General features: G+C 45.3%; 2 long non-coding RNA genes across 2 annotated transcripts; one reads left to right on the top strand and one right to left on the bottom strand.

The window, feature by feature from the left end:
- Positions 1-241: 241 nt before the first annotated feature.
- LOC114208045 (uncharacterized) lies at positions 242-13,651 on the top strand. The gene is made up of 4 exons (XR_003608966.2): positions 242-495; positions 9,336-9,534; positions 10,378-10,630; positions 11,166-13,651. It is a non-coding gene; the product is annotated as an uncharacterized LOC114208045 (long non-coding RNA).
- Positions 1,019-25,671, bottom strand: LOC114208046 (uncharacterized). Its single transcript, XR_015767956.1, has 8 exons — positions 21,376-25,671; positions 15,992-16,117; positions 15,088-15,220; positions 6,735-6,908; positions 3,678-4,672; positions 3,290-3,406; positions 2,014-2,457; positions 1,019-1,462 (listed from the first exon to the last, which is right to left on the bottom strand). It is a non-coding gene; the product is annotated as an uncharacterized LOC114208046 (long non-coding RNA).
- Between the last annotated feature and the right edge of the window lie 1,942 nt (positions 25,672-27,613).

Raw genomic sequence — 27,613 nt, 5'->3', positions numbered from 1 at the left:
GGGATGTTTGGGGAACACCGCTCCTCGGGAAAGAACATGTTCCCATGGGCCGTGGAAAGTTATAGTAAGTAAGTTACATTACCCACTCCATTCCCGGAGGGTTTTCATTGGAGAAATGAGGAGGCAGGGCATTCTTTATTCCTACTGGAGGGAATTGTTTGGCTTCCTGGCTGTGTTTTCTACTTTCTCATGGTTCCTCTTTCCTTTTCAGTTGCCCCATCAGACCTTCCCCACCCCAAACTAAGAAATGTTACCCCAAACAGATTAAGCTGTCCTCATTTAACAAATCTTTCCCCAATCAACCTTCCAACCTCTCTTGCTTTCCTTCGCTGACCCTCCCAAATCCAAGGTGTCCAGCCAGCTCTCCTGTGCCAACTCACTCTCCACATCCACCCCGGCCACATACAGAGACCAGTGCCAAGCCGCGTCCACGTGCCCTGCTTAGCAGCCATGGCGAAGCCTTCTCGTAAGAACGGAGCCCTCCCCTAATGAGAGGTAGGAGAACACCGCCATTACGCCCCCGCTTTACTTCTTTGGAGCTGCTCTCCCTCCTCTACGGACACCAACTGACCAGCAGCTGGGCACGTCGGGCACCTTATGCCTCACGACAATGCTGGGTGACTGGTATGGCTATTCTCTCTCTCTCTCTCTCTCTCTCTTTTTAAGATCTCATTTATTTATTTGACAGAGAGAGAGAGTGAGAGCAGGAACACAAGCAAGGGGAGTGGGAGAGGGAGAAGCAGGCTTCCCGCTGAGCAGGGAGCCCGATGCAGGGCTCAATCCCAGGACCCCGGGATCACGACGCGAGCCGAAGGCAGACGCTTAACAACTGAGCCACCCAGGCGCCCCTGGTATGGCTATTCTCAAATTACAGATAAGGAAACTGAAGCCCAGAGATGTGTGTATGTAATAATATATAATATTGTAGGGATGTAAGGGAACTGAGGAAAAACCCAAAGGTGCAGAGAAAGGCACAAAGCAAAATTACCCAACACCCACCCTCCCCATAGAGCCACTGTTCACTTCTTTATATAGTTTCTTCACCGTGTGTGTGTGTGTGTGTGTGTGTGTGAGTGAGTGCACGCACGTGAGAGCGAGAGAGAGAATAATCCATGACATATCTGGGGTTTGTTTTGTTTTACAAAATTGGGATGATACTACTTTCATTAGTTTGCTAGGGCTGCCACAACACAATAATGTACCACAAACTGAGGGCTTAAACAACGGAAATCGATTCTCTCCAGTTCTGGCAGCTGCAAGTCTGAGATCAAGGTGTCTGCTGGATTGGTTCTCCCGAGGGCTGTGAGGGAGAATGTGTTCCAGGCCCCTCCCCTAGCTTCGGGTGGTTTTCCTGGCCATCATTGCTATTCCTTGGCTTCTGCGGCATCGGGGCCATCTCTGCCTTCACCTTCACCCGCTCTTCTGTCTGCACGCATGCCTGGCTCTCCACATGACAGTATTTCTATAAGGACAACAGTTGTATTGGATTAGGGACCCACCCGACTCCACCATGACCTCATCTTCACTTGTATGATTACATTTACAGTGACCCGATTTCTAAATGAGGTTGCATTCTGGGGTCTGGGGTTAGGACTCCAACATATCAGTTGAGGTGGGTTGAACACAGCTCAACCCATAACAACTATTTACCCAATATTTCATCTCTATTTTTTTCCACTTACTGTTCTATTGTGATCATTTTCTGAGACAGGTACATTTTTGTCAGGGAAAGGGACTGAAAGTTGCCCAGGGCATATGTGGGCAGGGTGGAAGGCCTGAGTGGGGCATCACCCTGGGGAGCAACCCAAAGCCATGGCGGGGGCGGGGGGAGGCAGGAAACGGAAAGAACATATAGAAAGGGCAGGAGAGTTATGAGAGCGTTGACCGTCATCATGGTTTGCCTACCTCGCGGGTTTTCTGAGTACTTCCCAGAAACAGGTACTAGAAAAGGAGGGTGGCCAAGGACCTCCCAGCCCCTCCAAGCCAGCTCCCTGCCCAGTACCCTCTCCCTACCTGGGAAAGCCGCAGAGACGCAGACAAGAGGGAACGGTGTGCGGGAAGTCCAGGAAGGTGAGTGTAGACGATCTGTCAGCCAGGAAGCACCGCACTGTGGTCCTCAGGAAGTCCCACACAGACTCGGCGAAACGTATTTTCAAATTCCAGCTCTGACTGCCCTTGTTTCTGTAAGATCTCGGGCATTATTACTCGGTCTCTCTAAGTTGCAGTTTCCTTGGCCCAAGATGGACCCGGTTAGAGTACCTACTCAGAGGGTTGCCCGTGAGAATAAAAGCGAGGTGTTACGTGTGAAGGGCTTGCTGTGGTACCGGGCATGACGAAAGCACTTCACTCCCGCTCACCACAGACACTCCCCATCTGCTGTCCCCGGGGCTGCCTTGCCGCTAAGGACACAGTGGGAAACAGAGCTGACGTGGCTCCCATCCTCGCGCACCTTCCGTCCTGGATTGAAAGGTAGATACTTAAGGAAAGAAACACACCCCCTGAAGCCTATCGTTAGCAACTAAATAAATGATTTAGTTTAGGGGAAAAAAAAATGATTTCTGAGAGAGAAGAGTGGGGAAATGGATTTAGTTTGGTGGGGATGGGAAGGGAGGCGCTGCACTCTGAGGAACTGACAGCGGGCTGAGACCTGAAGGTCAAGTTGGAAACAGCCGGATGGAGGGTGGGGGTGTGGGGCGGGGAAGAGGGGCCCAGGTAGAGGGATGGGCCCGAAGGCCACAAGAGCTGGGTGTCTTAGAGGAACCCAGTGGATCCTGAGTGTCATGGGAGTGGGGTGAGCAAGCAGGACAGGCCACAGGTGAGGCTGGGGACCTGGGCAGATGCCGGGGGGCGTGTAGGGGAGTCAGGGCATCTCTGGGGATGCCTGTCCTGCTGAGGGGGTCCCGGGGGAGAGGGCAGTTGGAGAGAGGGTCGGGGGGGGGGGGAGTAGGAACACCAGGAAAGAAGCGTGACAGGGCCGAGGTGGGGAAGGGGAGTTCAGAGAGGGGGATGAGGTCTAAACAGGACGGAAGGATCTGACAGCCAAGTCCTCGGAGACCTCTGTGCCGGTCAGGGGGAAAGCTAGCTCGCCCGGGGTCAAGAAGCAGCGTGTGGGGAGGAAGTAAAGGAAGAGGAGGAAGTTAGCATGTGTTCTTTTCAGAAGCATTATGATGACGGGGAAGAGAAAATGGGGGTGATAGCTAGAAGGAGAATGGCTTTGTTTATTTTTCTTTTAGATGGGGACATTTTTGAGCATTTTTCTCGGCCGAGGAGAGGGATCCGGTGGACAGACCTCCGAGACAGGAAGAGAAAGGAGGCCTCAGTCAGTTTTCAGGAGGCCACATTCCCGCAGCTGTCTTGCCTGCGATCAGAAAGTGGTCGACTCTGGTGTCTTGATGGGGCCACGGACCTAAAACAGTGCAATTTCAATCAGAGATAGGATTAGCCAAGAACTCTGTACATTTCCATGGTGTTTTTAAAATTAAAAGTATATATTAAAATAGTCATATTTTTAAAATCTGGATTTTAAGGCAATAGGCATTTAAAGTAAAACACCAAGAAATTCATATCCAGACACAATTAAGAATTTATTCCAATAACACTTTAGTGCGATTCATGGTCCCCTTAATGTAATCCGGGTTTTGGTTTTTAATTTGACAGAATCCTTTCTTTGCATTTACCTTGGATCGCTTCCTTGGGTCAGAACCCTCCTAGGGCAGCCCCAGATTTTAGGTCAGTTTGGCACCAACAGCTCTTTTCAATATTTTAAGTCTTAATTTCCCAGTTGCTCAGAATTTTTCTTCCTGCCTCAAAGGGAGATGGAAAGAGAATGGCCCTGCTGGATTGACGGACCCAAGGAACAAAAGAGTTTCGCTTTACCTTCCCAGCTTCTTATCAGCTAGGAAGGATCTACATTCTCTATCCTCCCTCCTCCCTTTCTCAGGCAGCAGAAGAAAAAAGACAAATTACTGATTTTAATTTATATTGAAAATAAACATGCACATAGTTGAAAGAATCGAATAGTTCTATGTTAATAACCGGGCAGTTCCCCACTCCACCCTGTCGCCACATCCTGGGGACTCCCTTCATCTCTTAGGTCAAATATTCTGGTTCCTGAATTCCACCTCTTCCTCTTTCTGGATTCACTCCATTGTTTTGATGGAGTGCACCCTCCAGTCGTTTCCTAAGAAAGAAAGCAGGGAAGACAGAACATGCCATGAGTGTCCCGCCCATATTCTCCTGGTGCTTGCCCCATCCGCGAAGTCTAAATTACCAGTACAGGGGCGCCTGGGTGGCTCAGTTGGTTAAGCGCCTGCCTTCGGCTCAGGTCATGATCCCCGAGTCCCGGGATCGAGTCCCACGTCAGGCTCCCGGCTCGGCGGGGGGTTTGCTTCTCCCTCTGACCCTCTTTCCTCTTGTGCTCTCTGTCTCTCATTCTCTCTCTCTCACTCTCAAAGAAATAAATAAAATCTTTAAAAATAAAAAATAAATAAATAAATAAATTACCAGTACAGGGACGCCTGGGTGGCTCAATCCGTTGAGCATCCTCCTTCAGCTCAGGTCATGATCCCAGCGTCCTGGGATTGAGCCCCGTGTCTGGGCTTTCTGCTCAGCAGAGACCATGCTTTTCCCTCTCCCTCTACCTGCTGCTCCCCGACTTGTACTCTCTCTCTCTCTGTCAAACAAATAAATAAATAAACAAAATCTTTTTTTTAAAAGATTTTATTCATTTATTTGACAGAGAGAGAGTTTGCGAGAGCAGGAACACAAGCAGGGGGAGTGGGAGAGGGAGAAGCAGGCCTCCCGCCGAGCAGAGGGTCCGATGCGGGGCTCGATCCCAGGACCCCGGGGACCATGACCCGAGCCGAAGGCAGACGCTTAACGACTGAGCCACCTAGGTGCCCCCAAACAAAATCTTTTTAAAAAATTACCAGTACAAATGTCTCTTTGCCTGAGGGCTTCTTCTGGACACCAAAGGTTTGCTCATGAAGAGTTGGGGGTAACTAACACCCTCCTCCTAGGGAGCAGCTCTTAACCAATGAGCAATGAGAGTTAGCAGAATAAATACCTCAGCTCGCTCAGCCCTGAGTGGGGATAACTTTGAGCCATGATTTCCACACTGGTCTCCCAGAGTCTCCCCAAAGAATCAAGTTCCAGTTATTCATAGTAACTTGCTAGATATAGTAGCTTCCTTGTTTCACTTCCCCACACCCTATAGGTGTTTCCTGAATCATCTCCCAAATAAACTGCTTTTGCTCGTATATCTTCTATTTTCCATGTCTTATCTTTTTGCTGTACTTTCTAGTTTCCACCTCTTCTAGCGAGGTTTTTTTTTTTTTTCTGGGATCATATTTAAATTTCTGAGATCTTTTTTTGTTCTCAGTTCCTTTTAAAAAATAACATTTAATCCATTCATCTGTCAATGGACATCTGGGCTCTTTCCATAGTTTGGCTATTGTGGACGTTGCTGCTATAAACATTGGAGTGCAGGTGCCCCTTTGGATCACTATTCTTGTATCCTTTGGATAAAGAAGATGTGATACACACACACACACACACACACACACACACACACACACACACACACACACACACACTGGAATATTACTCGGCCGTCAAAAAGAAGAAAATCTTGCCATTTCCAATGACGTGGATGGAACCAGAGGGTATCATGCTAAGTGAAATAGGTCAGTCAGAGAAAGACAAATTCCACCATATGTGGAATTTAAGAAACAAAACAGAGGAACAGAGGGAAGGGAAGGAAAAATAAAATGATAAAAACAGAGAGGGAGACAAACCATAAGAAACTCTTAACTCTAGGAAACAAACTGAGGGTTGCTGGCGGGGAGGTGGATGGGGCAATGGACATTAAGGAGGGCACTTGATGGAATGAGCCCTGGGTGTTATATGCAACTGATGAATCACTAAATTCTAGCCCTGAAACTAATAATACACTACATATTAACTAAATTGAATTTAAATAAAAAATTTTTCAAAATTAAATTTAAGCAAATAAAATTAAATTTAAAATGGCATATAAAAATACATATAAATATAAAAACACTTTAAAAAATACACTATCCTGTCTTACATCTCTGGGGATATTGATAATTTTTTGCTTTCTTTTTCTCTCAGAGATGCTGCCACTTCCAAATGATCTTTAGGGAATTTCTCTCCAGGGTGTCGTGTTCTCAGAAAATCTCCAGGCTGGTTGTTAGGGTTACAATCTATGTAAAGGAAGAAGGCAGGGGGTCTGTAAGTAATTTCTTTTTTTCTTCAGTATATTATCCTTCTCACAACTGTGCCTGGTCCTCGCTCTTACTGTCCCAAAGAATGGAAAAAGCTCCATTTTTTGGCCACTGTGGGGAAGGGGCAGTCCACTTGACAGATGCAAGGGGAAGGGGGGGCGGGCCTGGGGACCTCTTTGCTTCTTGAACTGACTTTCAACTCATCTTACTCCTTTTAGCCACAGCTTTATTCACAAAATACCAAAGTACCTAGTGCCACAAATTGCTGAGCACGTGGAGGATTCTGAAGTGTAAAGCAAGTGACATTAGCTTTCTCATCCGCTGGCTTAGAGTTCACCTTACTTGGGTCTCTTGGTTCAGTTACGACGCATTCATCTACATTCCATCTTCTAAAATTAGCCTGCTGCCATCCTTTTCATATTCTCTTTGTCCTTGTAGGTTTAGACTTAAAAAAAAAAACACCATTTATTTAAATTCTTGTTTACTTACATATGCATAAAGAAATTCTGGAAAGGGGCGCCTGGGTGGCTCAGTCGGTTAGGCATCTGCCTTCGGCTCAGGTCATGATTCCAGGTGCTGGGATCGAGTGCCACATTGGGCTCCCTGCTCGGTGGGAAGCCTGTGTCTCCTTCTCCCTCTGCTCTCCCCCTGCTTGTGTTCTCTCTGTCAAATAAGTAAATAAAATATAAAAAAACAAAAGAAAAGAAAAATTCTGGAGACTGGGGCACTTGGGTGGCTCAGTTGGTTAAGCAGCTGCCTTCAGCTCAGCTCATGATCCCAGGGTCCCAGGACAAGTCCTGGGTGTTAACATTGAGCCCCACATTGGGCTCCTTGCTCCGCGGGAAGCCTGCTTCTCCCTCTCCCACTCCCCCTGTTTGTGCTGTCTCTCGCTCTCTCTTGCTCTCTGTCAAATAAATAAAATCTTTATTTTTTTAAGATTTTATTTATTTATTTGACAGAGAGAGACACAGCGAGAGAGGGAACACAAGCAGGGGGAGCGGGAGAGGAAGAAGCAGGCTTCCCGCGGAGCAGGGAGCCCGATGCGGGGCTCGATCCCAGGACGCTGGGACCATGACCTGAGCCGAAGACAGACGCTTAACGACTAAGCCACCCAGGCGCCCCATAAATAAAACCTTTGAAAAGAAATTCTGAAGACACACACATAACAAATTAGTAACAAAGCTTACAATGGACAGGAAGACAGTGGGACCCAGGCCAATGGGAGACATGGATGAGGGAAATTTTTTTGCTCTGTGCCTTTTTACACTTTTTTGGTTTTAGAACCATGTGAATATATTACTCCATCAAACTTCAACTTTGGGTTCCGTTCTAGGAGGGAATGGAGCACAATGTGTGTCTAATCTGTTCTCTTTAACCAGAAGTCTCAAATGTTGTTTTTCTAAATTAGCATCTTCAGGGTTGAGATCATGCAAAGCTTCCCACCAAAAGCCATTCTAAGCAAATTCAGAAGCTATACACAAAAATATGGACACATTTGACTCTGTGAAAATTAAAGATTTCTGCAAGGCCCCAAACAAAATCAAATGAAATAATGTCAGAAGACCAAAAACAAATCAGGAAAAAAAATATTTTCAACAAATATGAAAAAGTCACAGTTTTCGTAATACCTGGAGTTCTTACAAAAGAATTAAAAACAGATCGAAATCCAATTGAGAACAACAGACAAAGTAAATATATAGAATACACAGGTATTGACAAATAGCTTTTAAGTATATGAAAAAGGCTCCACCCCACTCATGGTTTAATGAATTAACATTAAAAGGAGAAACCAGGGGGCGCCTGGGTGGCTCAGTCAGTTAAGCATCTGCCTTCGGCTCAGGTCATGATCCCAGGGTCCTGGGATCGAGCCCCGCATCGGGCTCCCTGCTCAGCAGAGAGCCTGCTTCTCCCTCCCCCCTGCTGCTCCCCCTGCTGTGCTCCTTCACGTTCTCTCTGTCAAATAAATAAAATCTCAAAACGAGAAACCATTTTTCACCTACCAGAATGGCAACATTATAAAAATCTCATAATACACATTGAGGAAGTGAGGATATGGAAAACAGGGAAACTAAGACATTTTTAGTAGGATTAAAAGTTGGTGCAGCGTCTTTGTAGTACAGTTGGGTACTATTTGTCCAAAGTTTAAAAGTTATACCCTCTGGCCCAGCAACTTCACTACCAGAAATTTGTTCTATGAATATGCTTGCACTGGGCATTAAGACATATCAAAGGCATATTTACAAGGATATTCATTACAGCCTTATTCATAGTCATAAAAACCATAAACAATCCAAATGTTCAAAGTAGAAGACTGGCTACATAGATTATAGAATCTTCATTCAGTGGAATACTAAGCAGCCATTCAAAAGAATGAGACACCTTTTTATTTATGGAAATGTCTCCAACATACACTGAGTTTAAAAGCAGAATAAGGAACTATGTGCATAGAATGATCCCACCGGTCTGCATGGTGGTTTTCTTCTTCTTCTTCTTCTTCTTTCTTCTTTCTTCTTTCTTTCTTCTCCTTCTCCTTCTCCTCCTCCTCCTCCTCCTCCTCCTCCTCCTCCTTCTCCTTCTTCTCCTTCTTCTCCTTCTTCTCCTTCTTCTTCTTCCTTCTTCTTCTTCTTCTTCTTTTCTTCTTCTTCTTTCTTCTTCTTTCTTCTTCTTCTTCTTCTTTCTTCTTTCTTCTTCTTCTTTCTTCTTCTTCTTCTTCTTTCTTCTTCTTCTTCTTCTTCTTCTTCTTCTTCTTCTTCTTCTTCTTCTTCTTCTTCTTCTTCTTCTTCTTCTTCTTCTTCTTCTTCTTCTTCTTCTTCTTCTTCTTCTTCTTCTTCTTCTTCTTCTTCTTCTTCTTCTTCTTCTTCTTCTTCTTCTTCTTCTTCTTCTTCTTCTTCTTCTTCTTCTTCTTCTTCTTCTTCTTCTTCTTCTTCTTCTTCTTCTTTTCTTTTTTTTTCTTTTTCCCCATTCACATCTTACCTGAGCAGGTGCATTTATTACAATGAGTAAACCAATATCGATACACTCTTATTAACTAAAGCCCTTAGTTTATTCAATTTTCCTTAGTTTCTCCCGAATGTCCTTTTTCTGTTCCAGGATCCTGTCCGGGACACCACATTCCGCATCTCCTTCGGCTCCATTCAGCTTGGGCAGTTTCTCAGACTTCCCTTGTTTTGATTACCTGCACTTGATGTTCATCCAGGTCGAGTCTGGCTGCCAGGGTGAGGCATTCCTCATAGCTCGGGTAATGGTTCATCGTGAAATATTTCCTCAGCTCCTGCAGCTGCTCCTTGAGGTACACCGTGCGCTTCTTCCTGGGCCTTGGGAGCCTTTGGGGTGCTGGGGGGCCTGCGGGAGGGTCTGGCTCCTGCATCCTCGCCGCTCCTTGGCTGCTGCGTGTGAGTGCATGGTGGTTTTTAGAAAGTATTTTTTTTAAAGATTTTATTTGTTTGAGAGAGAGAGAGCCAGAGAGAGCATGAGTGAGGAGGAGAGGGAGAAGCAGGCTCCCTGCCGAGCAGGGAGCCCATCACGGGACTCAATCCCAGGACCCTGGGATCATGACCTGAACTGAAGGCAGACGCTTAACTGACTGAGCCACCCAGGTGCCCCATAAAGTATTTTTTCTTAAGGACATGGATAGGTTTACATACACAAGGAATATCTCTGGAGGAATATGTAAGAAACTAGCAACTGTGAGGGGCGCCTGGGTGGCTCAGTTGGTTAAGCGACTGCCTTCGGCTCAGGTCATGATCCTGGAGTCCCGGGATTGAGTCCCGCATTGGGCTCCCTGCTCAACAGGGAGTCTGCTTCTCCCTCTGATCCTCTTCCCTCTCGTGCTTTTTATCTCTCATTCTCTCTCTCTCTCAAATAAATAAATAAAATCTTAAAAAAAAAAAAAGGAAACTAGCAACTGTGGCTACCTCTCGAGAAGGAAAGTGGTACAGTATGAGGCCGAGAAAGGGAAGGAGATGTTGTTGTTGTTTCTGTCTTAAATGTTTTCAACTTTCAAACTTTTTCAACCAAGTGCCTGTTTTAGAAAGATAAAGGACGCATTGGTCAGGGGTTTGGGTTGCAAGCAACAGAAACAAACTCTGATTAGTTTAAGCAGAAGGTGAACTTATGAAGGGATATTGGGTAGTTCACAGGTGCTGCAGGAGGACTGGACACCCAGGTGTTGAGGCGAGCCAGAAACGACTTCTTGAGTTAATGTTGCAGAACAACGGCATGAAGACACTGCATGGGTAATGCCGCTGGGACAGGGGACACTCCGAGTCCAGATGCCCATCCCTGCTGCTAGAACCTCCAGCACTGAAAACTACCAACTTCATCTATATTCAGGGCTGCTTCAAAGCATGAAGGGACCTCCAAAATCATCTAGTCCAACCTCATTTGTAAGTCAAGAATGATTTCCCTGGGGGTGGGGGGAAAGCAGGTAGTTAGAGGCTTCACCCAAGATCACCAAGCCAGGAGAGTAATAGAGCTGGTACTTCTCTCTCTAAGACCCGTGCTCATTGCATCGTGTTGCTTCCTGCAACTTTAAGAGGAAGAGGGAGGACAGTGCTCATGTTGTAAAAACTCAGATGTTCAGATCACGCTTGATTTCTCAGCCAGCAGTGCTGGTCCTCCATGCCTGACTTGCTGCATATGAGTTCTGCCATGAGGTTTTACTCTTGCCTACTACATGCCTTTCTATCCTCCTTTAACTTTTTTTTTTAATTTTAATTCCAGTGCAGTTAACATAGTGTTATATGAGTTTCAGGCGTACAAGATAGTGATTCAACTGTTCAATATATTAGTGCTCATCATGATAAGTGTGTGATCTTAATCACCTTCACCTATTTCACCCACTCCCCCCCACCTCCCCACTGGTAACTATCTGATTGTTCTCTATAGTTAAGAGTCTGTTTTTGTTTTGTTTTGTTTTAGAGAGAGTGGGGAGGGGCAGAGGGAGATGGAGAGAGAGACAATCAAAGCAGGCTCCACGCCCAGCACAGAGCCCAACACGGAGCTGGATCTCACGACCCTGAAATCATGACCTGAGCTGAAAAGAGTCAGAGACTTAACCAACTGAGCCACCCAGGTGCCCCAAGAGAGTCTGTTTTATGGTTGGTCTCTTTTTTTTTTCCTTTGTTCATTTGTTTTGTTTCTCAAATTCCACATATGAGTGAAATCATATGGTATTTGTCTTTCTCTGACTGACTTATTTCACTTAGCATTATACTCTCTAGTTTCATCCATGTTGTTGCAAATGGCAAGATTGCATTCTTTTTATGGCTGAGTAATAGTCCATTAACTTTTTGGGGGGACTATCAGTCTTGCACTTCCCAATCTTCTCATGGCAATTTGTACTCTTTACTTCTCAAACATGGCTTTATTACTTGCTCATGTCTTGGCAAAGTATTGAACAAGACATAGTATTAGATGGATGACAAAAGGAGCAGAAGAAACAAAGAAAGACAAGTTCATATAGATGCCAAATTCATTTATTTGGGGAATGGTCATTTAATGCTAAATAATGAGGATGAGTGTGAGATACAAATCAGATCAGAACTAGGTATATTTCTTGCCCTCTAGAAGCTTACTCTCTAGAACAGTTGCTCTAAACTCCTTTCATCATGCCACTCAATCAAAAAAAAAAAAAATCAAACACACATTCCCCACAACTGCACGTTTATTATAAATTATATAAGCCCTACTGTACTTTTAAATATAGGTAAACCTTAATTTTCTTAGTATCTTAAAGAATAATAAAAACAAATGTTCACATATTTTCTTCCCACACCTCAGTATATCATCTTTGGCACCCCCTTGGGCACAGTTCCAACAGGGGTATCAGATGGATACCCCAAAATAGTATACCACATAAGAGTGTGAAGAGGGCTGTCATATCAGAGTGAGCAGAGTATTCTTAGAGCATCATGGAAGCACTGCAAACAGAAAGGAAAGCTGAGAATATTCAAGGTCTTCTGACCTAGCTTCTGAGCCCAGCTTGGGCCAGGGATTAATCTGGGCTTCAGTTCCTTGGCTAGTGTTTGTGCAAAGACTGCTTGATAAAAAGGATGCACATGGAAGCCTCCATCACCTCTGAAGCATCCATTTCCCAGCACCTCAGTCATGTGAGGGCTTAATAAGAACATGTCATCCCATGATGCTAGGGACAGACATGTCTGACACATGGCCCAGAACCACCTTCGACTGTCTACACCATCAACAGCGAGTGGCAAGTGCCCTGGATGTGGAGCCAGGACACTGAGCTGGATCCTGGCTCTCTTACTAACCAATGGTATGACTACAGTCCCTCAGCTTCTCTGAGCCTCAATTTTCTCATCTGTAAAATGGAATAATAAATGCCTTCTAGGATAGGATCACCTGGGTGGCTCAGTTGGTTAAGCGTCTGCTTTTGCCTCAGGTCATCGTCCCAGGGTCCTGGGATTGAGCCCCACATCGGGCTCCCTGCTCGGTGGGGAGCCTGCTTCTCCCTCTGCCGCTCCCCTCTGCTTGTGCTAGATCTCTCTTGCTCTCTCTCAAATAAATAAAATCTTTTTAAAAATGCCTTCTAGGATATTAACAATTTCTAACATGTGTTGGGTTTTTCATTGTGCATTACACGTATCATCTCATGAGATCCTCATGACAACATGATGAAGCAGATGCTATGATCATTCCCATTTTGCAGGCATGGAAACTAAGCCCATAACCTACCCCCTCCGCTCACTGCTGACCTCACAGGTAACACGAACTCTGAGGTATACACAAGGTACTGTTAAACATCGTGCAAGATGTAGTCATTGTCCTCAAGTCTAAGTTCAAAAAATGCTTTTCTACACAGCCCTGAAATTCAACAAAGTAGGATTTGGTTGGAAAGAAAAGGAGGAGAAAGAGAACTTTAAAGTTAGCCTCGCTATTTTGGGTGCATGAATCTGGAGAGAGGCCCTGGTGAAGAATAAGGAGACAAGCTCTGCCCCACACTTACACTCGGAATCTGGACACATCATTTGAGCTGAGGTTCCCTGTCTCTTAGGGATCCTAATAAATGAGCTCTACAGGGTCTTCTTGTTGACTCTTCCCAAAACCCGCTGCAGCCTGGGCTGCCCCTGCTGTCTGGAGCAAGCGGCGGAGCAGGGCAGGAGCCCCAGGAGGCGCTGCCCAGGTCGGCTGGGGGCTCCTTGGTTGAGGCCGCATGGGGGCCCCAGCGATGGTGGATGGGGACTCGGGCCAGAGCTCTGGCGGGCCGGGCCAGTAATTACAAGGAAACATTGCAGAGAAATTTCTGTTCTGGTTGTTCCCTCTGTTGACTTTGGGCAGTTCTGTCATTTTTAAACTGACCCTTCCCAGATGAGAAGGGTCAGTTTTCAGCTGGGTAAAGCCAGAGCCTTGCAGCTGATGGGGTATTTGAATCCGCTGTGGCTCGTTGTTGGAAGAAAGCCAGGGCAGCTGACCACCCCCCCCCCCCACACACACCTCAGGTTCAGGGAAGTGAGGCCAGGGCTGCAAACCCAAACATCCTCCTCTCCTCCGCCTCAGGGGGGCAACCCGAAGAAAAGCAAACCGCTGGCCCTTCCAGAGCAGGGAGCCGCCAGCCATGCCCTCTCCCTGGGCTCACGGCCACGCGGGGACAAGGTTACAGTTACAAGTTGAGAACTGCTGACGTCTCCGTTTTGGTTGTTGCTTAAAAAAAAAAGAAAAACCAAAAAACAAAAACCACGCGAGCACTTTCCTTCATGGCTTAAAGCTTCACATAGTTGATTCAAACCCAAAGGTGTGTGTTTGCTCTGCTTTGCTTTTCTTGCTTTGTTTCGGGTTTTTTTTTTTTTTTTTAATAGTATAGATGCAGCCGTTTAGAAGTCGGAGAGAGGGAAATCTCATCTGCTTAGAACCTTTCCTAAACTTTCCAGTTTCTTTTGGTCTCTGAAAGCCGAAGAATGGAGTCTTTTATGCCTAAGATTAGAAACATCTGGCCATCGCTTTGGAGCAAGGCTGGACTGAAGTAGGACAGAGCCAGGTGGAACGGGCTGCCTAGTTGAACTATGGAATTTGCAGCATCGAGAGACTAAAAGTTACTAAATTCAACCGCTTCGTCTTATAGATAAGGAATCAGGCCCAGAGAGGTTAGGACTTGCCTAATATCACATATCTTGTAGGTGTCAGAGGTGAAGCCAGAACCCGGGAGATAAATGGAGGAAACACTCCCACCCACCACTCTTGACATTTACCCATGCATAGGGAGGAAACAAAAATAAAGAAAATGCTTATAAAATATTCTTTTAACATTTTTATTTATTTGTCAGAGAGAGAGAGAGAGAGCACAAGCAGGGGGAGCAGCAGAGACAGAGGGAGAAGCAGGCTCCCCAGTGAGCAAGGAGCCCCATGCAGGACTGGATCCCAGGACTCTGGGATCATGACCTGAGCCAAAGGCAGACATTTAACTGACTGAGCCACCCCAGCGTCCCATGTTTATAAATATTCTTAAGCACTCTATTTAACTATTTCCACTTGTGCACACTTACCACTCAGGTCTCATTCACTGGATATATATGCTTCCTTAGGAGAAGAGAGGGATTTAATGTTCCCAGAGCACCTACTATGTGGCAGGTGTTCACCACATTTTTGTTGTTGAATTTTCACAATACTACGAGGGAGGCATCATTATACCTGTTTCACAGAGGATGAAACCGAGAGGTTAAGCACACTTGACCAAGGTCACACGACTCAGAAGTGGTGCAGTCAGGATTCGAATCCAGATCTCTCCAATTCTGCAGCCTCCAGACGCCGTGCTCACGGCGCACGTCACAGTTTATACTATACGTTCCCACTTTCGAAATCACAACCTCATTTTCGTAAGTATTACCTTTGTGGACATATTCATTCACGCAACAAGTATTTATTAAAGAGCTTCTCCACTCCAGGCACAATCCAGACGCCAGCCAAGGCTACAGCCGCGATCAACATATATGGGTCCCCGCTCTCGGAGAGCACAGCTTCTACAGGGGGACGCAGGCAATAACCCAAATCAATAAGTCAGGTCAGGTGACAAGTGCAAGGGCGGCGGGGTGGGGATGGGGGGAGACTCAAACAAGGCAGGGGAATAGGAAACGCTGGGAGCTGGGGGTTGGGAGAGAGAGCAGTTTTAAATGGGATGGTCGGAGAAGAAAAGTCTGCATCTGAGCAGATCTGAAGGTGCTGAAGGAACAAGCCAAATGGGTATCTGGGAGACGAGTGAAGGGCGAGTTCAAAGTCACTGAGGCAGGAGAAGGCCTGGTACGTTCAAAAACAGTTAGGAAGCCTTGGGGCCAGAGTGGAGTACGCACGAGGTCAAGTAGTATCAGATGAAGTCAGAGAGTAATGGGGGCCAGGTGAGCCAGGGCCTGGGACCAACAAAAACATCATCTTTGCTCCTGAACCAGAAGGCAGCCGTGGAAGCTTTTGAGTAGAGGATCGACACGTTTCCGTTTCCGAAAGGGTCCCTCTGACTACAGCGTTGAGAGTAGACCAGGGGATGGGGAGCAAGGCAAAAGCAGAAAGACAGGCTGAGCAGCCTTTGCAATAACTCAGGTGAGAGACGACGTGATGGGGCCCCGGGGGGAAGTAGAGGACGCAGTGAGGGGGGAGGCGACTCAGCGTGTATGTTGTGGCGGGGCCAGTGTGATAACCTACTGTCTGACGTGCCATGGTGTCATACAGCATTTATCGTGGAGATCGAGGTTGTTCCAACGGGCACTATTACAGATAATCTTATTAGCATTGCCACTCACACTCTTTGCATGTCTTCTTTCCTTAGGACGAACGGCTGGAGTTGGATCACTGAGTCAAAGAGGGGGATCATCCTTACTCCTCTTGCTCTGTATCGTCTCTTCCTTAGTAGGTTCCGCCAGCAAGACCTGAAAGATCCTTCATTTTAAAAGCTCCGGGGGGTTCCGGGCGCCTGGGTGGCTCAGTGGGTTAAGCGTCTGCCTTCGGCTCAGGTCATGATCCCAGGGTCCTGGGATCGAGCCTCGCATCAGGTTCCCTGCTCCGCGGGAAGCCTGCTTCTCCCTCTCCCACTCCCCCTGCTTGTGTTCCCTCTCTCGCTGTGTCTGTCTCTCTCTCTGTGTCAAATAAATAAATAAAAATTCTTTAAAAGCTCTGGGATTCCTCTCCTATCCCCAGCATCTCTCACCCTCTCTCCCACTAGGGTTTTCTTCTTTTTCTCCCTCTCCTTTTGGGGAACTTATAAAGGGGAAGGGTAACAAAGACAAAGTTTAGTGCTGGCCACAGACAGAGGTAAGAAAAGACCAGGAGGGATTTCTTCATTTTTTTCCTCAGGGTCTTACAGCCCTGAGAAAGGGCCTGCGGCTTCCCTTAGTTAGATGAGAATCTTCTTCTGTAAGAATCAACAAACTAACAATACTGCTGACTTAGAGACCCCCCTTTTTTTTCTTCTGGGGAGATCAATGGACTTAACAATTTCAATTATCTTTCACAATGTCCCCTGGTGCTAGATCAAACTGCCTCCCCCCCTCCCCCCCCCCCCCCCCCCCGCCCCAACAAACATTCCTCTCACCAGGGTGGGAAGTTCACAAACTCTGTGACTCTTTTATTCCCCTCCCCCCATCTGTTTGGTTCCCCTGTCAAAGGATCCCCTTGCTTTCTACCACTCCGAAGTGTCCTTGCTCCGTCTCATTCTAAGTATGGAAGAAATTGTTTTCATTATTTATTAAGGGCAGAGGCATTCTTACGGATTTCAGGACCAGTTTGTCAATTTCTGCTGATCCTAAATTTCATACGGAAATACAAGATACTCAGAATAGCCAGATGATCTTGGAAATGGACAAAGATGGTAGACTCATGCTGAAAGACTACAGTAATCAAGACAGTGTTGTACTGACATAAGGGTAACACTGGGATCGATGGAACGATGTAAGAATCCACAAGTAAACCCTAACAATTACAGTCAGTTGATTTTTGACAAAGAGGCCAAGAAAATTCAATAGGTAAAGAACAGCCTTTTCAACAAATGGTGCTGGGACAACTGAATATCCACATGCGAACAAACTACTCTGGACCTCTAACAAATAACATACACAAAAATTAACTCAAAATGGATCATAGACCTAAATGTAGAGGCTAAAACTATAAGACTTTTATTTTTTTAAGATTATTTATTTATTTGAGAGAGAGAGTGTGTGCATAAGCAGAGGCGAGGGGCAGAGGCAGAGGGAGAAGCAGACTCCCGCTGAGCAAGGAGCCCTGCACGGGACTCAATCCTAGGACCCTGGGATCATGACCTGAGCCAAAGGCAGACACTTAAACTGACTGAGCCAGCCAGACACCCCAAAACTATAAGATTTTTAAAAGAAATCTTCAGAGTAAGTCTTTGTGACCTTGGACTGGGCAATGATTTCTTAGAGAAAACACCCATAGAAAAGATTAATGTGTTGAACATCATCAAAATTAAAAGCTATTGTGTTCAGAGGACGCCATGAGGAAATCTGAAAGGACAGCCCAGAGAATGAGAGAAAATATTTGCAAATCATAAATCTGATAAGGGACTTGTATTTAGAATATTTAAAACTCTTAAATTCGATAATAAAAAGACAACCCGATTTAAAAATGGGCAGTTACAAGAGACATTTTTCCAAAGAAAATATACAAATGGCTAATAAGCACACAGAAAGTCATTAGGGAAATGCAATTTCACCCACTAGAATGGCTAAATAAAAAAAGGCAGACAATAACAATTTTTGGTGAGGATGTGGAGAAATTGAAATCCTCATACACCGCTGATGGGAAAGTAAAATGGTGTAGCCACTTTGGAAAATGGTTTGGCAGTCCCTCTAAATGCTAAAAATAGAGTTACCATATGACCTAGCAATTCCAATCCTCGATATCTACGGAAGAGAAATGAAAACATATGTCCACACAAAAACTCATACGTGAATGTTCATAGCAGCTTTATTTGCATAATGAAAAAAAAAAAGGAAACAACCCAAATGTACACCAGCCAATGAATGGATAAACAAAATGTGATATAGCCATACGGTGGAATACTCTTTGGTAATAAAAAGCAATGAAGTACAGAAACATGCTACATTATGGTGGAACCTCAAAAACATTTTGCTAGGTGAAAGCAGCCAGTCACAAAAGACCACCTATTGTGTGATCTCATCTATATAAAATGTTTAGTGTGGGCAAATCCATAGAAACGGAAAGTAGATTAGTGGTTGCCTAGAATTAGGGAGAGCAAGTGGGGCGCGGTGTGCGGGAGTGGAAATGGTGAGTGAGTGCTAACTGGTACTGGTTTCTTTTTGGGATAATGAAAAGGTTCTAACACTAATTAAGGTGATGGATGCACAACACGACAGACTAAAACCCACTGAACGGCATACTTTGAAGGTGTGAGCTTTACAGCGTATACATTTTATCTCATTACAGCTATTTCTAAAAAGTGGCTGCTTGCTCTTGGAAAATGACACCACGCCGTTCTGTTCAGTGCCCTCAAAAAAATGAGTCCGTGTAATGCATGAAGGAACATGCTGTGGGATTGACCTCCAGGGTTGCTAGTGATAAAAGCTGGAGCCAGAGAGGGCCCAGGGGAAGAGAACAGAATAAGGGATGGGGGAGGGATGCTAAGGAATAGGCAAGAGACGCAGCCAGAAATGAAGACATAAATCGTCTGAAGGTTGGAAAGCCGCGGGGGGAAAGGAGAGGAAATGTGGGAGTGGAATTTGCAGGGTATCTTTACGCTATCGCTATCAGAATGGAGGTAGGATGGTTCAAAGCGAAAACTGCAAAGCGAATAATTAAGAGAATAAAGACTTCACTGATTCGCTGTGTGCATCATGCCGTGTAGAGTTCCCGTGCACCACGGGAATCCAGCTAACTCATCTGCACAGATGAAGTGCGGACCCTTCTTGACAAAGCTGTGGGTTAACATGAGGTAACTTTTAGGAAACTGCTTCTTAGTCTAAGCGGAAGTCCACATTGAGCATCCTGTTTGTACATCTCTTGCATCTCCAGAAGGGCATCTTTAATTTCTAAAAATGTTTTCCCTAAAGTACAGCTTTTTCGACAGAATCCGGGGCAGGGTAGAAAATACAGTGGCAACTCGTTGTACCTAGTAAGACGCATACGGATAGCAGGCACACACCATCTCCCCAAAGTTCACAGCATGGCGAGATCCGGGTCACACCACGATTAGCCTGTCCCTGGTAGGTCTTGGCCCTGCCTAGTCAAGAGCCCATGTCCTCCTCGCAGCCCGTGATATGGGGAAGAAGAGCCCGAGACAGAACAGCTGTGACCAGCGCTTACTCATCTGCACAGATGCGAGATGATGATATTTACAATGATTAGCCTGTGTAAAGGGCTTTGCAGTGTAAAGGCCACCCCCCGTGCATTTGATTTTCATTTAATTTTAAACTTCACTGAAACCTCTCCTTTTTGTCCCCCCAGAGGAGAGAATCAAAACTTAGTAATGAAGTGAGATCGCTCCTCAAGTATGTAAACATACCCAAACCTCTCCCGGTCTAAAAAAATGAAATTCATTCTTTATTTCATGTGCCCTCCAGCCAACTTCTGCCTCTTCTTCCTAAGTAAGCGTTTTCAAAAGCAGCTCACTCTCGCCATGTCTCCCCCTTCTTTGCTCTCATTTTGTTCGTTTTCCCTGTTTAAGCAATGGAACGTAGCAGGGCAGGTCACCAGCTGACAGATGGCACCTGGGGAGTCAGCCCGCTCTCTACAGCTTGGATCATGCCTGGTTATTAAACACAACTCGAGGGTTTAACAAGAGGAATGTCCTTGACCCCTCAAGACAGCGGGCACGCTCTGGGCAGGCAGCCTGGCTTGGGAAGCCGGTAGCATCCCTCTGAGCTTCGAGGACCTTCCCATTCTCTGGCTACTTCCCCCCTCTTTCCTCTCTGAAAGGGGGGAAGAAAGGAAAGGAAGGAAGGAGGGAGGGAGGCAAGGGTAGTTTTAAAACAAAACCATCTGACTACAAACTCCATTCCTTTTTTCCTTTATTAGGATCCATTCCGACTCACTGCTGTTAGGGCTGCTAAAACAGGGGCCACATTTTTGCCACATGTAGCTCTGGCCTCGTAAGAGAAGAGCTGTTTCCCTCACCTCCTGTCAAAGTACCTATCATTCCTCCACTGGAACTTCATTAATGATCTAGATCTTGGAAGATTTTCTGGGATGAAAGAGAACCCAAAAGTGGAGCATCTTCAGAGAGGTGAGCTGGCAGGAGGGAAGGGTGTTGGCCCGGAGGCATGATTCACCTGCTCCCCAGTGCTCCCCGGACTCAGTCCTGGTCACTTACAGGAGAGGAAAATGTGGTGAAGGGCGGCCACGAGTGAGTTCACAGCCTTGGTACACAGTGAGTTCTCTCTCCCCTCCCAGCTGCACTAACCATATTTCCTGTTCTGCTATGTGAAGTGTGAGTCTGGCCCTTTATGAAGAAGACACAGTGCCCACTTTCAGCGGAGCAAAGCGGCCTTTCCTCCCGACCGAGATGGCTGCGCCTCTTCTCAGTGCCCTGGGGCAAAAGCGGGGCCTGGCTCCCACCTCCCCAGATCCAGAGGTAATGAGCCCCTGCAAGACTCTAGCATCCCATGGAGTTCCCCACCTTACCAGCGTTTCAAATCTAAACACAGCTACTACCCATTTCCCCACACTTTCCACCCCCTTCCCCATAATTCAGGCTGCTGAAGAATTAGTATCTCCTTTGACAACAAAGGGCGGGAAAAGGCAGGGGAGGCCAGGGGCGAAATCAGAAAGTAGGTGGAACATATCTTTGGTGTGCCATTGCGTTCCTTTCTCCTGCTCCCACTACTGAAGTCAGGGAAGAACCTGAAAATGCTCATGTGTACATTAATGTGAATTTCAAGTTCTCGAATTGTATCTCGTAGGGACTTGATCTTTGCTTATAAAATAAAAAAAAAGTTTCAGCCACCACGAGAAACAGCTTCTCAGGCAGGTAGCCAAAGGACTTTTAGGGAACACGGGGGCCTTCATCTGGGGATCATGCCACGCAGAGAACTGCTTACAACCATTCACAGAGCTGGACCAGGGGGAGTATCCAAGACCGATGATCCCCAGTCATTCATTTCAGGGACTTTCCCCCAGCCTCTGCGTCTCTGGTGGCTTTGCTGTCATCACCCACCTTCTTAGGCCAGACCTGGGGACATTCGTGGGTGACTCAGGAAGGCTGGCTCAGGGGAAGTGGAAGACAGGCGGTGCTGATGATCTATTAAACTCTGTGGCTTCTTACTCCTCCACAAGGCTCCTCATCAGAGGGTGCAGCTTGGGTCACGCTGGGCACTCAGCAGCTTTGTGGTGGGTATCGGTTTGTGCTTCCTCCCCTTTGCTTTCGATTCAGTGCTTTTCTGTTGCAGTCTGAGCAGTTCTATTTAACCGCAGCTTCACGGCAGCTATCCCACTGCGTGCAAACTGGGTCCATCGAAGGGCGAGCGCAGGGCAACCCGAGGTGAAGGGAAGGGCTGAGAGGTGAGAAAGAAGAGTGGCAGAAGCCAGTGGGAAATGAAGAAAAAAATTCCAAAGATAGAATGTCATGATGAATAACAATCCAGAAAACATTCCAGTAATTTAAAAAATATGTTCCAGCTCATATTCGGCTATGGTGAAAGTCAATCCTGATCTGGGTTAATTAGCTCAAGTATATTTTCATTTGAACATACCCTCAGAGGTATTTTTCAAAGAACTAAGAAATCTATAGGTGAGAGAAGGTGCACTGGGGTTCTAGTTCAAGAATTAATTAAAAATTAAGTATCCAGATTCAGTTCTGACTCAGGAATAAGATAAATGACAATTTAGGGGTAGAATTTAGATTAGACATGTTTGAGGTCCAGGCAGAGGAACAAGCATTTGTGAAGGCCTAGAAGCAAGAGAAGGCCAGGTGTGTGTTTGTACCATGGGAATCCAGCATGAGTGGAGTGCAGGCTGATGACAGGTAGGCAGGCTGCTGATAGTGGGGAGCTTATGAGCCATGCTAAGACGTTTGGACTCTAGCCTAAGGATAGTGGGAAGCAGCTAAATGATTTTAAATGGAGGAGGTGAATTTACCAGAAGTGCATCAAAAAAAAAAAAAACCTTTCTGTTAGCTGGAGGAAAATCATCCAAGGGGAGAAAAACTAGAGGTGGGAAACTAGCAAAGACTTGCAAAAGTCCAGAGGTGATTGCTTAGGACAGGTAAGGATGAGAATAAGTGGGTAGATTCAAAGAAGTAGATTTTACTAGACTTGGTTATTGATTGAATGGAGAGAGTGAGCAAAAGAGAAATCAAAGATGAATCTCAGGGTTTCTGGCTAGAGCAACTGGGTGGATGTTGTGGCATATATTAGGAAAAGGAGTTATCAGAAGAGGAATAGGAAGTGAGTTCATTAATATGGCTTTAGGAACATCCAATCAGAGAGGTTCTAGAAGGTAGTTGTTATATTAGTCTGAAGTTCAGGGGAGGTGGGCATTTGGGAGTCACTGGCATATAAATCTCATAAAGCCAGGGAAGAGAGGTGATTTCTCAGAGAATGTGTAGAGGGAAGACAGGCTGACATAGGACAGGGTCCTGATGAAAACCAACACCTAAGGAGTCGGTAGAGAAAGAAGAGCTTGCAAAGGACGCCTAAGATCCACGAGGAAGGTAGGGAAAAAAAATAATAGTGCGTGGAAACCACAGGAAGACAGTGAGTCTACCAAGGAGATTAATGGTGTCAGTTTCCGCTCAGTGGCAGGGAAGATAAAGACTGCTATATCCACCAGATTTAGCAATGGGGGGCATTCCTGTCCTTAATGAAAGCCCCTTCCGTACAGTGGAAGTCAATGCCTGATTAGTCTGTGTTGGAGAGAGGGAGGAGGAAGAATTAGAAACAGCAAAGTGTGCAGACTATTCTCTCTCCCTCTAATGCCCTTCCACACTTTACCTACTTGGTAAAATCTTCCTCAGTCCAGGGCATTTATAAGCAAGCAAACAAAAATCCAAGGAATATTTTCTTTTCCAGAGGCAAATTCATCCAGGGCGGGAAGTCAGGAAGTGGGTGACTTACTCCACGCTCACCAGACGAGAACTTTCAACCAATAAAGAAGGTCTGTACACTCCCTGGTGCCAGTGTGGGGGTGTTGGTCTGCATTAAGCCAAGAATGTGGTGCAATTCTTAAGAACAGGAAGAGGTTTAGCTGGGATGGGACGAGGACTCTGACTCGAGGGTGGTGGTAGAGGGAGTGGAGTGGGAAACAGTAGTTTTTTTTTTTTCCAAAAGAGCAGAGCTAGAAATGAGCTGACAAAAGCAGAAGGGATTGAAAAACTATACCTGAAAGCCTTTCTACCCCATCTCTAATTCTAGTAAAGCACACAGAAAAAGGATCAGATTCAAAATTGGCCCTCGAACCACCTATTAGGGGAGAGAAAATACCCACCTCAGGACACTCTTGCCACAAGGGGCCTCCGCCTGCACTTTTCTCTTCAAGCAAAGAACAGCTGTTCTAATCACAGATGAGAAAATTTATCGGTGATGGGGACAGTGGCGATCAACATACATGAAAACATGTGAAAGCCCTGTACATGCTATTTAAGAACAGTTCATGGGTGCCTAGGTGGCTCAGTCCGTTAAGCATCCGACTCTTGATTTTGGCTCCGGTCATGATCTCAGGGTCCTAGGATCGAGTCCCACGTCGGGCTCTGCGCTGAGCATGGAGCCTGCTTGAGATTCTCTCTCTCCCTCCCCCTCTGTCCCTCCCCTCGCTCACACTCTCTCTCTAAAAAATATTTTAAAAAGAAAAGCTCAAATGTTAGCTGCTGATGTTCTTACAAAGTATAAAAGCACAAGGATATTTTTAAACAAATTTCAAAAATGAAAGAATGAGAAATATTAGATACAGATGACATTTGCTCCTAATGACACAGATGCACGTTATGACAGACATATTTAGACACTGTTGGGAGTCATTCTTTGGACTCAGCCAGGCATCTTAAAGGGAAAAAATCAGGCCTGAACAACTCACTCTCTTCCTGTTTTGGGCGCCTGGGTGGCTCAGATGGTTCGGCGTCTGCCTTCGGCTCAGGTCACGATCCCGGGATCCTGGGCTCGAGTCCCGCATCGGGCTCCCTGCTAGGCGGGGAGCCTGCTTCTCCCTCTGCCTCTGCCTCTCTCTCTCTCTCTCTCTCTCTCTCTCTCTGACTCTCATGAATAAATAAATAAAACATTTTAAAAAAATAAAAAATTTTTAAGACCTGGTGCTATTATGTGAGATCTAAAAATCTGGGGTTAAATGGAAAAACACGGCTAAAGGTTTTTGGTTGTACACGTCAAATCATTAAACTGAGATTAAAGAAATAGCCCAAATTATTTTCCTCAGAGGACAGAGAAAAGCAAAAAAATTATTTAAAATGAGTCCATTTTTGTTGTGGCATTTATTTATAGCAATGAGATTTGCCTCGTCTGTCACGTAAAGACCATCATCTTTTAAAGGCTCTTCTCTTTACAGTATAGTTGTTTTCCTCTCAAGGAAATTCTAGGGTAGACACTTGGAGGAAGTCTTCAGATTGGAGTTTTGCTGCCCTCTTCTGGGAACATGAAATCATGGCCCGAGAAACGGACCCTGATAAGGGTTCTTCCTAAATACTACGACACAACCAGACCAGGCAGGAAACTGCCCTGTCAGTACTAAAATTATTACAGAACAAGGTCGTTAGTTTCCAGAGGAACACCAGTGCTTCCCTTGAACAGTTAGAATAGTAATGATAATAGTGATACAGTGAGGTACTTATAGGTCATTTCATGGTTCATAAAATCTGCATGACAATTACTGCGTTTTTGCCTCCTTTTATCCTCAAATAGTCCATGTGAAGTAGGTGAAGCAGGTATCATTCCCATTTTCCAACCATGGCAAACTGAGGCACAGGGTGCCTAAGTAACCTGAAGTCTTACAGCTACAGACTGGCAAGCTGGGTTTAGAAACCAAGTCTCCCGGCTCTTGGTTCAGTATTTTCTAACCTTCTCCCCCCTCCACTGCTGTATGTGATAGCAGAGTTTGTCTCTGTTGTGGTTTCATATAAATCTCTATCCTTCTTCGGTAATGTCCGTTTTACACTACAGTGTTTACCTAACTGATGAAAATAAATATACTGTTCTGTATATAATTCTAGCGAGGCTACACTGTTACTGTAGCCACAACAAAAACAAACGTATCTACATAAATCCATCAAGGTCTTAAACTTTTGCTCAAAAGTCCTTAGCATTTTTTTGGTTTTTCTTTTTTTTTTTAATAAGAATCTTTAGCAAGCAGCCTTTTTTTTAAATTTTTTTTATAGGGGCGCCTGGGTGGCTCGGTTAAGTGACTGCCTTCAGCTCAGGTCATGATCCCAGAGTCCTGGGATGGAGCCCCACGTCGGGCTCCCTGCTCAGCAGGGAGTCTGCTTCTCCCTCTCACCCTACCCCCTCTTGTGCTGTCTCAAATAAAATAAAATCTTTAAAAAATACATATATATATATATATATGTATTTTTTATAATGTTAAGTCCCACCTCTGCTATGGGGGAAAACTGAGTTTTGAGAAAGATGAAAGAAAAAGTAAAGATGAAAAAAAAAGATGAAAATTTAAAAAACCAGCTTGAGAGTCAAAGTACTTTTATTCTAAAGTTCTAAGTGTGCAAATAACATGCTTTCCATATTAATGTAAATGGCCAAACAACAGGCATACAAATAAATATGCTCTTCAGTCCTTACTTTTATAGGTCTTGCTATCTGCGTCTGTATGCCCCGCCCAACAAACCTCACTGCCTACCCACACTGCTTGCAAGGGAATCATTGGGAGAAGTTTGAAAACTGCCATCAGTTGGTCACAACTAAGTCTTAAACCAGTTTCTTTTTTTAAGGTTATTTTTAAGATTTTTATTTATTTATTTATTTATTTATTTATTTATTTATTTATTCATTCATTTAGAGAGCGCACGCAAGTGGGGGGAGGGGCAGAGGGAGAGAATCGCAGACTTCACACTGAGCGCGGAGGCCCACACGGGGCTCAATCTCACAACCAAGATCATGACCTGAGCCGAAATCAAGAGTTGGACTCTTAACTGACCGAGCGACCCAGGCACCCCAAACCAGTTTAACTCTACATGGTAAAATACGTCTTACTTTATATGGCATGGTGGTCAAGGTATTTATCTGGAGTCACTTTTTCAGATGACAATTTGGCAAGGGGTTAAGTGACATGAAAAATCTCGCTTAATTATTATCCACACAACATACAAGCATGATGCCTGTGGCCAACTGAAAACATTTCCAGACTGAGATTTGCCAGTCTATTTGATTTTTGTACTTCCTCTTCAAGTCAAATTTGTCTCTACATCTTTATTTCTTCTCCCTCTTCACCTTACCTTCCAATTGTTTCTGCCCTAAAGAATCAATTTCATTTGCCGAATTCTCTCTCCTCCTTTTCTCCAATGTGTTCACCATATATTGCTAGAATCTTCCTGTTGTTCATTTTGTTCTTTTTCATTTGCCTTTTCCCCTTCCCATCCCTTATTTAAGGGTTGGCGGGGGGGTGGGGCAGACGGAGAGGGAGAGAATCTCAAGTAGGCTCCATACCCATCGCCAAGGCCGATGCGGGGCTCGTTGCGGGGCTTGATCTCACAACACTGAGATCGTGACCTGAGCCGAAACTGAGTTGGATGCTTAACTGACTGAGCCACCCAGGAGCTCCTCTTTCCATCCCTTATTAAGCCCATACCTCTTTATCCTACTTTGGCTTTCTCCTTTCATTCAAAATATATGTATATCCATGACTTAACAGAGCAGCCCATTTCCAGAAACTTGTGCATAATTTTTTTAGGTCAGTTTATTCATTCTGCAAATATTTGCCTAGTACCTCCATCTCTGCCATTGCATCAAGTGTCAAGGATTTAAATACACATGAATAACAACTGGTATCTACCTCAGGGACCTCACAAAGTATACAGCGGAGACAAGAACACACTGTATTTTAAGTTTGTACGTTCTACACTAGAAATATGAACAAGTTGCTATGAGAGGATGAATCCATAGCTTCTCCCAGGTTGGTGGGAGGGAGGACATGAGAATGTTAGGAAGGATTTACCAAGGAGACTATAGAGCCGGGTCTTTGAAAGATGAGTAGAACTGTAGTAGACTGAAAGTGAAAAGGATAGGGGTAAGGTACATAGACACACACACACACAAAAAGTCTGGGGAGAAGGCATGAATGAGCCAAGGCAAAGATAAAGTGCTTCACTGTTTAGAGAAAGCTAGATAAATTCACTGGGACTGAAACAAGAGGTGATGGGGAGTGGCAAAAGAGGCTGGAATGATACAGTGGGGCCAGACTATGAAAGCAAACTGGTGATCTTACCAAAGGAAACAGGGGTACGA

This window comes from Eumetopias jubatus, unplaced genomic scaffold (genome assembly GCF_037043125.1).
Source record: "Eumetopias jubatus isolate StellerSeaLion01/CBP00866 unplaced genomic scaffold, mEumJub1_p1.0 scaffold_4, whole genome shotgun sequence".
NCBI lineage: Eukaryota > Metazoa > Chordata > Mammalia > Carnivora > Otariidae > Eumetopias > Eumetopias jubatus.
Note: the sequence above shows the minus strand (reverse complement) of the source record. Positions and strands in the feature narration are given on the sequence as shown.